This window comes from Nelumbo nucifera, chromosome 2, assembly GCF_055504915.1.
Source record: "Nelumbo nucifera cultivar China Antique chromosome 2, China Antique-T2T, whole genome shotgun sequence".
NCBI classification, from domain to species: Eukaryota; Viridiplantae; Streptophyta; class Magnoliopsida; order Proteales; family Nelumbonaceae; genus Nelumbo; species Nelumbo nucifera.
In genome coordinates this window covers 9,523,073-9,534,344 of record NC_142650.1, presented here as the reverse complement: position 1 = coordinate 9,534,344, position 11,272 = coordinate 9,523,073, and positions in this window count along the sequence as shown.

The window sequence follows — 11,272 nt, the reverse complement described above, 5'->3', positions numbered from 1 at the left end:
AACAACAGATCTGGGCATTTGGAAGAAGAAGGGGAGAGAGGGGAAATAAAGAGAGTTTAGAGGGAGAATAACCGGAGAGAGGAGGGGGGAATACTGCCACCACCCCTGTTCGGCCTTCGCAATGAGAATGATGATCAATAGTGCCCAAAACCGATCCACCTCAGCTTTGAATGCCCTCCCTTGCAGGTGCGATTTTGGGAAGAGCAAACTGGTGTTGCTGGGATCGACTGATAGAAGCAAACTGACTAGAGCTACCGCCACAGTTCCCCGTCACTCTGTTCGGTGATAAGAGGAAGAAGACGAACAACAGATCTGGGCATTTGGAAGAAGAAGGGGAGAGGGGAAATAAAGAGAGTTTAGAGGGAGAATAACCGGAGAGAGGAGGGGGGAATACTGCCACCACCCCTGTTCGGCCTTCGCAATGGGAATGATGATCAATAGTGCCCAAAACCGATCCACCTCAGCTTTGAATGCCCTCCCTTGCAGGTGCGATTTTGGGAAGAGCAAACTGGTGTTGCTGGGATTGACTGATAGAAGCAAACTGACTGGAGCTACCGCCACAGTTCCCCGTCACTCTGTTCGGTGATAAGAGGAAGAAGACGAACAACAGATCTGGGCATTTGGAAGAAGGGGAGAGAGGGGAAATAAAGAGAGTTTAGAGGGAGAATAATCGGAGAGAGGAGGGGGGAATACTGCCACCACCCCTGTTCGGCCTTCGCAATGAGAATGATGATCAATAGTGCCCAAAACCGATCCACCTCAGCTTTGAATGTCCTCCCTTGCAGGTGCAATTTTGGGAAGAGCAAACTGGTGTTGCTGGGATCGACTGATAGAAGTAAACTGACTGGAGCTACCGCCACAGTTCCCCGTCACTCTCTGTTCGGTGATAAGAGGAAGAAGACGAACAACAGATCTAGGCGTTTGGAAGAAGGAGAGAGAGAGAGAGAGAGAGAGGGGGGGGGGAATAGGAATACCGCCACCCCTATTTGGCCTTTGCAACAAGAACCATGATGAACAATGCCCAAAACCGGTTAATTATTTTTTATTATTCATTTGTTATCTTTATTAACTTTAATTGTGTTATTTTTTAATTAGTAATTATTTTAAGTTTAATTTGTGTAAATTGCTAATTATTAATTATTTTTATTACTTAATAATAATTATTTTTTAATTTTAATTGTGTCATTTTTTAATTATTAATTATTTTAATTTTTATTAAGTATTAATTACCTTAATATTTTTATTAGTCATCAATTATTTTTAATAATTTTAAATGTATTATTTATTATTTATTATTCGTATTATTTTGAATTTCATAAATTATTTAATATGAAATAGTACAAATTGAACTCAAAATTATCAGATAGTCTGTTTTGGGGGTAAAATAATAAAATCATCAAACTTTAGATGTTGAATGGTTGATCCAACACAAACAACCTTATCTATTCAGAACATCTAAAAAGTAGAAAAACATCATAGCTCTTTTCAAATTTTAGACAATTTTAATATCTTTTTAACTTTTTAGATTTCAGATTTTTGATTTATCAAATGCCACCTTACTTACTTTTGTGTTTCCTTGTTGGGGTTGGTGGGGGTGATTCGAGTTCTCCAAGCTTTGGTTTATACACATCCCTTATAAGTCAAGCAGTACATTGTTTCGTAAAAGACGAGCTCCCCCCTCGATCTCTCCCAATCTGTCAACTTGTAGCTTTTTATCAAGCAAGGAGAGCCTCTGACGTGGCAAACCTTGCTTTAAATAGAATGTACAATAAGAACCTTACCTGTCCACATGAGTAAAATTTCAAGGCGCCAGAGCCAATTTTGTATTCCAGTTTTGCCTCGTCCAAGCTTTTTAATTTTGAGTATAAAACTTCTCCATATTGAATACGTGGCAGATTGATAGATTGTTTATGGAAGATCACTAAACAACCTGGCTGGCTGGGAGACGCACTCTGAGAAGAATATAATAGCATCATGGCAATGTGTATATGAGTGCACGGAGTCTATGACTCCTGCTGTTTCAAGTAAATTAAAGAGGAGGAAAGCAATGGTTTTTGACAAAACGAGTGAAAGGTTGGATACTTTGATATTCCAAGCCCAACCCAAACTTAGGTCGGATTGACTTTTATACGTCAAAAGTCCAATAATCCTCATAATAAGCAACTCATCCAGTCATCCTGATTCCTGACCTCAAACTTGGGGGCCGGGCTAGGCAGGGAAGGCTTCCACGAAGTTATTGTTCCAACTTCCAACCCAAGTTGCAATCGTGGCTAATGGCTATAGAGATTGGAATTGGATCTTCCATGTGTCACATGCTGTAGTTTTCATTTCATTGTTTGCTTGCCTTTCTGGTCTCCCTCCTATTCATATTTCTCAACTCTCAACCATATTTATTTTATGAACATGATGCCTCTTAAACAGCAAAGAATATGACAAGCGTACGTAGCGTGAGAAAGCAGGGGTTAGGGGGTTAGGTCAGCAAAGGCTTGTTTGCTTTTTAGCCTACAGTTTACATTTCAATATTTTATAGGAAATAATAGTGTCTCTATTACTGAAGCAACGTAACTCTCCCCTTAAATAAACTGTTTTATTAGTGCTTTACTAATATATTCTTTAATGTCTTCTAATAGCAATTCTTTTTTCTAATTCTAGGCACCAATAATGATACGTAGTGCTATTATTATTATTTGCTGCAACAGTAGTAGATGTAAGGTATATCTACTACGTCCGTCCAATTGCATTTCCACTTGTAAAGTAAGTTGCAATATATATATATATATATATATATATACATATATATTTGTATGTATTTGTGTTAAATTTTTATAGCAGAAGGGATTATAAACTAAACAACACATGTAATGTAAGGTGGCATTTGATAACTGTTGAAATAGGAATTGAGAGAGGAATGCTGGAAATATTCAAATTAAAACATTACAGTGTGTGTCATTCAGCAATTTAGCCACTCTTCTTTTTTGATGATGAAGGATGGGCTTATACTTAAAGCCCTTTTCAAGTTTGAAATAATCTTTTCAGCAAGAAACCATACCAGTAACCATTAAGTGGGCTTTCTTTCTCAAAAGTGAAAACAAGAGGGTAATTAATTCCATCTTTGGCCAGACACCAACACTCGAAAGTGCGCTGGGCACCTTCTCAAATAGCCCAGGGGCCATGATTTCATCTCAGACCCAATTTTGATTATGTTTGTTTGTATGGGGTATTACCCAAATGAATGTGGTTGGACTTGGATATATATGGTCTGATCGATCGGTCTGTGTATTTCTCGATTGCAATAATTGATAATTGAAATCTAGGTCACCTTAATTAAGATGGATGCATGAGGCCAGCACCACTTCTGCGACTCAATGTCATGGCATGGGCGTAGCGTGGCCTCTTTTTTTCTTTAAAGTTTAATGGACGGGTCAGCATCTTGCACCACCAGGTCCAAACCCCACGAGCTTTTGACCTAGCAGACTGCTGTAGTTTAAGCTTTTCACACATCATCACATACACAATTAATACAGACGGCACTAGATAACCAAAATTTTCATTAATGGTGAGAGTGGCTCAACCGTTCAGTAGCCATTTGTTATTAATATTACCGCATCTATTTTGTATGGAACATGGCCAACAAACAAAATCAATTGTTCAATGGTGGGCCCATGTGTCTGCCACATCATGCAACTTCTAGACCAATAGTCCTCACCCATGTGGTTCAGCAAAAAGATAATGTCATCTCCCCTTTTCTACAAATTAAGGAACAGCGACCCATGAACCACCCACCCACCCATCCAAGCTCATATCACCCATTTAAATTTTAAAGTCTCTGACTGTTAATATTCAACATAGCTTTTCATTGGATGAAGCATTAATTTCTCCCATGATAAAATAGCGATGGATCAATAGAATCTGACTGGTGAACCTTCCACGAAGTAAAGTTAGGTACTTAATTAGGCCCCATTAGGGACCGACTTCTGTATTTCGTTTAAATTGTGTTAACTTGGCCGCTTTGGTTGAGTATCCTTGTTTCAATTCGGATAAGCTATTGATCAGAGTAGCTTCATGTTATAGTTACATTTTTGAAAAGTCAGCAAAAGCCCTCCCAAACAGGTAATTAGGGCACAAATGAAATAATCTACATCGCTAGGAACGCTGGCCTAGCCATGGACGTGGCTAAAGGGCTCTCCTGTATCAATGACAAGAAATAGACCAATCACAAATTCAGAATATAGTGTGTGTGTGTGTGGAGCTCAGATGAGCTGCAGAACTGAGCTGGCCCATCCAGAAGGTCTCCAGACGGACAATATCACAAGTTCTTTTTGCCTCGTATTGGGCAATGGAAATTGAGATCACTTTTCTCGTCCTATTAGGCGCAGCCACAGGTTCTATGATCTCTCTCTCTCTCTTTCTATCGCCACATGAAAAACAATGAGAAAGAAAATTAAGTGATTGCTTCAATAGTCCAAACTCCAAACCCCCACTTCCCTGAATTTGTATAGTGGCTTTCTTTATTTTATATATTTTTCTTCTGGTTGGTTGGAAGAAGTTGCAGAGTTTTTTTTTTTTTTTTTACTTCAACACATCGATTTTGAATGCAGAAAAGTGCTATTTGGTTCAAGGGACACTAATGGCTCTGTCACCATATATGCATTCTAGAAGATGAAGACCCATGCGTCGATCATCACAAGTAAATTTTCCTTTCTGTGGAACAAGTAGTGGTCTGGGGCCAAACCAACTGATGTTGTTGTAAGCACTAATGATCAGGATGATGTCGCCATAATTTAATTATTTCTTCCCATCACCTTATCTCTTTCGAGTGTGATCATCGATAACTGATCAACAGAGAGAGAGAGAGAGCAGGAGAGCAGAAAAATATGAGAATTAATAAACAATATATATCGATCAATATCCCAGAATATTTATAATAAATCGTTAGTTACAGAGGCAATATCTTTCGATCGAAGAGCATTAATGGTGACCCACCCATTAATCTTCCTTCATAGGAACACCATGAAAGGGCTAGCTTCAACTGTTGCCCACATCATTCATGACTCAAGCAAGCTTTCAGCCCAGCTGCATCCGTCACATGGCACAACAAAACAATATTTCATTTAACTAATTAAAATATATAAATAAGAAGAATATTTATGGCTGAAGGAGATTGGGTTATCCAATTTTCCAAAGGTTTATTATTCCTCCTTCCCTCTATATCTAACCAAAGCTGTGGATTGGTCATCGTTTCTTCATGTGAATGAAAGTGAGGCTAATAGACATCAATTTCTAATTAAGCTGTTAATTGAAATACTCTTTTCCATTGTTATATATATTGGGTATACCAGCTGAAGGAAGAATCTAGTAGCCCTCATCATTAGTCAGTATTATATAATCCTTTTCCTTGCAAAACCGTAACTAGGTCAAGATTTGAATAAGCAATAGTTTGATTAAATAAATAGGAATATTATTAATGAAATAAATAATAATTATAATTAAACATCAATTTGGTTTATAATTTATTATTAATCACTAATGCATGTGTATCACCAACTCTGAAACCCATTTTTGCTCATCCCTTTTTCCAGTCTACCTTAGGCCGAAGTTGGTAACCGGCCGAAACTATATAATCAAACACGGCCTACGGCGCCCATATTTAAGAGTGGGGAAACTTAAATCCTTCTTCTTATTTTAAAACAATAAACCACAGAGAAATCCATTTGTTTTACCTTTTCTCAAGTAACGTTGGCCTCTGCAAGCATCAAATTTATTCTAAATAAATGCCCAGAAGAAAATATAATTAATAGAGTAAGCTAATTGGGTGTCATGTTTCAGTCCAACAGATGGCGTGGAGAGGGGAGAGCTAGGCCACCGACCAAGCTGAGCTGTGTCAGGCATATATATATATATATAAGATTCCTCCATCTTGATATCTTCTCATGGCATCTATCATGAGTTGTGGAAATTAATTAATAAGTAAACCTTTTTTTGGCTAATTAAAAGAACCCCCCCCAAGAAATTAAGGGACCATTTACTTTAATTTGGCACTTGAAATAAATTTTGGCCTGAAATTTGCCCATGAGTAAAAGAAGAAAGGACTGGCCGGAGGGAAGAACAAGTGGAAATTAAAAACAAGGGAGCCCTAGGCCTATATGATAGAACCCATGTTCCTAGCTAGTAGACTTGACAAAAAGTTGATCTAATCCGTGAATTCGACCCAACTCAATTCGATAAAACAGGGTTAGGGTCTCATATTTAGCTACCTGAATGTGAGAATTATCCGACCTGACTCAACCTGGAAAAAATAGGGTTGGGTTGGGTCATGGGTTAACCCACTAATCCGATTGTCAAGTCTAATTGGGACTATTTATGCATTGTTAGAATTTTTCATTTTTTCATTTTTTCTATTTAGTCTTTATTCAGAATTTGAAGGTTAATTCCTTTAATCTTGGTATTTTTCATATAGTTTTTCTTTATTATTTTTTTTAATTTCATTTATTTTTTGGGATGACCCGAATTGATCCATGGGTCAACCCTAACCCAAACATTTAAGATTAGGGTCCAGCATTTGATAACACAACCCAAAATTCAACCCGACCCAAAATCAACCCGAAATGTCTTAACCCAACCCAATTGCCAGGTCTACTACCTAGTAGTATATTATTCTGAATCAGAGGTTTTTGGAATCTTTAATTCACTCATGGTACTGGTAGAGTAGATAACCACTGAGCTTAAATCTGATAGAAACTGGCAAGCTTTTCTTTGTTTCTTTCTTCTTGATTATCTCCTCTCCATGAGAAATGAGAAATGCGATTAAATATATTAAGGCTCAAATTAATTTAATGGGTTTAATTGTCTACGTTGTTATGTCAAAGCTGCGAGACAGAGTTTTATTATAATTTGCATGCAAGGAGACACAAGCATGTATATGTTTAGATTACAAGTCATGCATGCACGTTAATTTACTGATGGAGGCCCATCTCATCATATGGGCGATAAATCATGGGAAGAATTCAAGATAAGCCAAAGAACACAAAGAATCCAAGATAATTCAGGAATTCAAAATACATCAAGAATTCAAGATCCATCAAGAATTCAAGAATTCAAGATAATCAAGAACTCAAGAATTCAAGATAATCAAGAACTCAAGAATCCAAGATTAGCAAGATCCAAGAAATTAAGATAGACCAAGACTCATCAAGAATCCAAGACTTATCAAGAATTCAAAAAATCCAAGACTCATCAAGAATTCAAGAATTCTAGATAATCCAAGATTCATGCATGGATAAGATCAAGGGAGATCGGACAGGGGAGATCAAGTCAAGAAGAGTTCGATCCTATCTACAAGTTTGAGATGTTTAGATCAAATCTAATTTCTTTTCCTAGTTCTTTTATAATTTCTCAATGTATTATAAATACTGCTATTTTCCATAATTATTAATCAATTTCATACTTCAGATTTCAGAATTTCTTCAAGTTCTCTTCTTCCTATTTTCGCCACCTTTTCTCTCTCCTAGAGAAATCGTGTTATTCGCTAGGTGCTAGCGAACGCCCGGTGCTTGCATAGCCAGCTCCGGTTCTCATTGCTTCCACGCTGCGTCATTTACTTCAGATGCAATGTTAAAATTAATAATATATATAAATGTCACAAAATATTAATAAAACTATGAAGAATTTCATTAACAATAAACAACAACTGTGAATTTACGTCAAGTTTCTGATTAGAATGAACTAGCGAGGAAGCCCCTGTGAAAATGTCATTTGGAGATACAATTTTTTTACACCTAATTGGAGATATAATAATAAATTAGGTTATATTTTTTAAAATAAAATAACTATAACTATATTATTATAAATAATAAACAACCACATAGAATCAGTCTTGAACCGATTACTTAATTGGGATTAAATCATAGACCTCATTATATTGAAAACAATAGTCAAAATAATACTAATTTATTTTTATGTTAATAAGTTAAACATTTTTAACTAATATTATTTTATTTATTATTTATCAAATTAATCATTTCAAACATGAAACATGATAAAAAATACAAGAAAGATAAAAAATTATATATTTCATAAAACGTTTGGTTCTAGACCTGAATCAATTATGGACAAGTAAGAATGAGAATCAATACAATAATTAATCAAGACAAAATTATGGGACCAAAACCGTTATAATTATATTCAGTCAATTTAGCTCCATAAGGATAGACCCAACCCATTGGTTCAGTCCTAGTTTTTCTTAAATAAATTAAATAAATAAATAGATGTCTATTGGGATGGAATTGGTATAGGATATCTAAAACTAGACCCCACCCGTTGACAACACTAAATATTGGGATCAAGGGGAGAAAATAATTTGTTAGTAAATTATTTCTAAATAAATAAATATTTTAGTAAAATAAATAAATAAATGTTTATTGAAATCTATCTCTTAATGTCACATCTTTTATTCTACCGATTTATTTTATTAAAATAAATAATTTTATTAAATAAATAAATGTTTAGATAATAATAAAAAAATAAATGAATAAATAAAAGTTGAGATAGAGAATAGGAGAGAGAGAGAGTTGAGAAAGAAGATGAATGACATTTTATTTATAGGATGTCATAATCGTAAATAATTGTATGTGACACTAGTGTAATTTTCGAATGCCATTGAATTAATTATATAAAGAGATTTGCCTTATATGTGACACTGCTATAATTTTTTAATATTATAAAGGCAATTATACAGAGACTCTTATATGTGGCATTCTTGTAATTTTCTAGACAAAAAGAGGTGGGAGAGAGGCGGGACTGCTCCTCACACTCACATCCTACCATTCATTGGGAACATTCCCGTACTTATAAGTTATCACTTATGGGAAATGTTCCAAATGCACGATGAATATGCCCATATGTGAGGAAAAGATCCCATTTTCGTGGGAATAAAAAACAAAAAAAGAGAACGAGAGACATATATAAATTATAATTAATAATTTAGAGAAGAAAATACATATAAATATTAACCTTTGAAAACTGTTGTATAGATAGATAGATAAAGATTTTTAGAGTATGTCAGCATAAGAAATTTTCTCCTCAACTTTTGAGTGGCGATCGCATTATTATCAAAAAGTAAAAGTAGTCGGTTTCGTTCAACACTAATCTCTCCCTTCCTCTTCACCCACCCACGACACAGGTTAGTGTGCCTTAAAAAAGAAAGCGGAGAGCGGAGATACTACCCAATTAGATCTTGTGGTGTGGTCGATCTTCGATCCTCGATCGTCGATCGTCGATCGTGATGAGTTTAATCAATTATATAAGGTTCAGACCTGATCAAATTAATTAAGCTGGTTCAGTACGCATGTAGATATTTGTGACAAGACTGGTCAGGGGATGCTTATGTTTTGACCATCTTGCTTGGACGCCATGTCTGACACTGTCTGTAATAGCTAGCAATAGTAGGAGTAGTCAGTCCACTTCATTTCGATTTTCGACCCATAAATGGATCCAAATCAAAAACCCGCTTACAAATCTAAATCTTGATGGGTTGGTTACATTTGAATCTAATTTGGGTCGTCATCCTCATCGACGCACACATTTGTGAAGTCAATAGAAAAGTCTAGTTAAATAGCTCAATTTCGCTCGCGCAGTTTGATAATTATTATTCCAAATTCAAATTGGACAACAGAAAGTAGAGACGTACAAAATTGTTGTTACTCTCGATCGGAATTCGGAATTTGGATGAGTTGCTATCCCACACAACTTCGAAACGTACTAAAAACGACTTTCGGATCGACTGCCTCCCTCTCTCTCTCTCTCCCTCATAGGCTAAAAGCTATGGCGGGCGACCTACGTATACGCCATTGTTGTTGTTTGGTGTTATATCAACTCTTAACCTGATGACCCACACCACATCATTACCACATCTATCGATCCATTCGTTGTCACACATCTGATTTTTTCGAATGAATCCAAAACTTGAGTCAACAAGTAAGAAACTCTAAAACGAGAAAAAGAACGAACTACTTTTGTGATTGTCCTCATATATCCCCACACCCAGAATGCACTAATCAATTTGGTTATTGAAGAATAATAAGTTGGAGCATTAGAACCTAACCAGAACCAGAATTATTAATAATATTGGTCCCAAATAACGTGTTTGTGTGAATCTCATTCTCATCAACATATATGTCCAACTCATTCGATCTATCACAACCAAGTGTCATTTGATGCTACATCACTCATAACTAGACCTGTTAATGGGCCGGGTAGTCCGATGGCCCGGCCCGTACCTCAATCGGGCTTGGTCATGTAATTAGGCCCGCGGGTTTGACTTCGGGTCTAACACAGTAAGCTCGATTATGTTTCGGGCCGGGCTCGGGATTTGTCAAAAAAGTCCGGCCCGGTCTGACTCAGCATTATATATTTTATAATATGTATTTTATATATTATATAAAATATATAAATATTAAGCCCGGCCCGACTCAGCATTATATATTTTATAAAATATATAATATGTATTTTATATATTATATAAATAATATAATATTTATTAAAATATATATTTATAATTTAATATATACATTTTTTATTCTTTTCTTTATAATCTTTCTCTCTCTCTCTCTCTATTCAGCCGCTAATAGTATAAGCTAAATTTCAGGTTCAGGCCCAGGCCTGGGCTTTGGGCTTTTTATGAGGGCCGGGCTCGGACTCGAACTCAGGCCTTAGAAAATTCTATTAATCCAGAGTGAAAGCTCGATCTGGCCCGGCCCATAAACAGGTCTACTCTCAACCCAGCGATGAGTGATCTATTCCTGGTCTACGATCAATTGTCAACAACAGTAGTGAAAGTGATAATCATCAGGGTTCTGTCGTCACGCCCCATCTCTTTAGTCTTCGTGGTTTATATCAGTGTTGTTGTTCCGGTGAAAATTGGGAAAACAAAAGGTTGTCAGGAAGATCAAACAGTACCCAACCAACCTCATTTTCCCATCAATAATAATTGCACGTGCTCATTTCCTTCTTTTCTTTTTGCATTGATAGTTAATTTAATTTCTTCACGTGTTGGAGATTTGAAGAAAATTAAAGCTTTCTTATGTCGGCAAATTTGTCTGGACTAACCCACAGCCTACTTTCTCTCCGTTTGAACTTTTGAAGCTGCAATGATCAGTTCCAAAGCAACCATGAAGCTGAAAATTTAGCTACGGATCTATTATCTATTATATAGGGATGGCAACGGGGCGAATTCAGTAGGGGTTGTTTAAATTTTAGATTTTACCCGCCTCTTTAA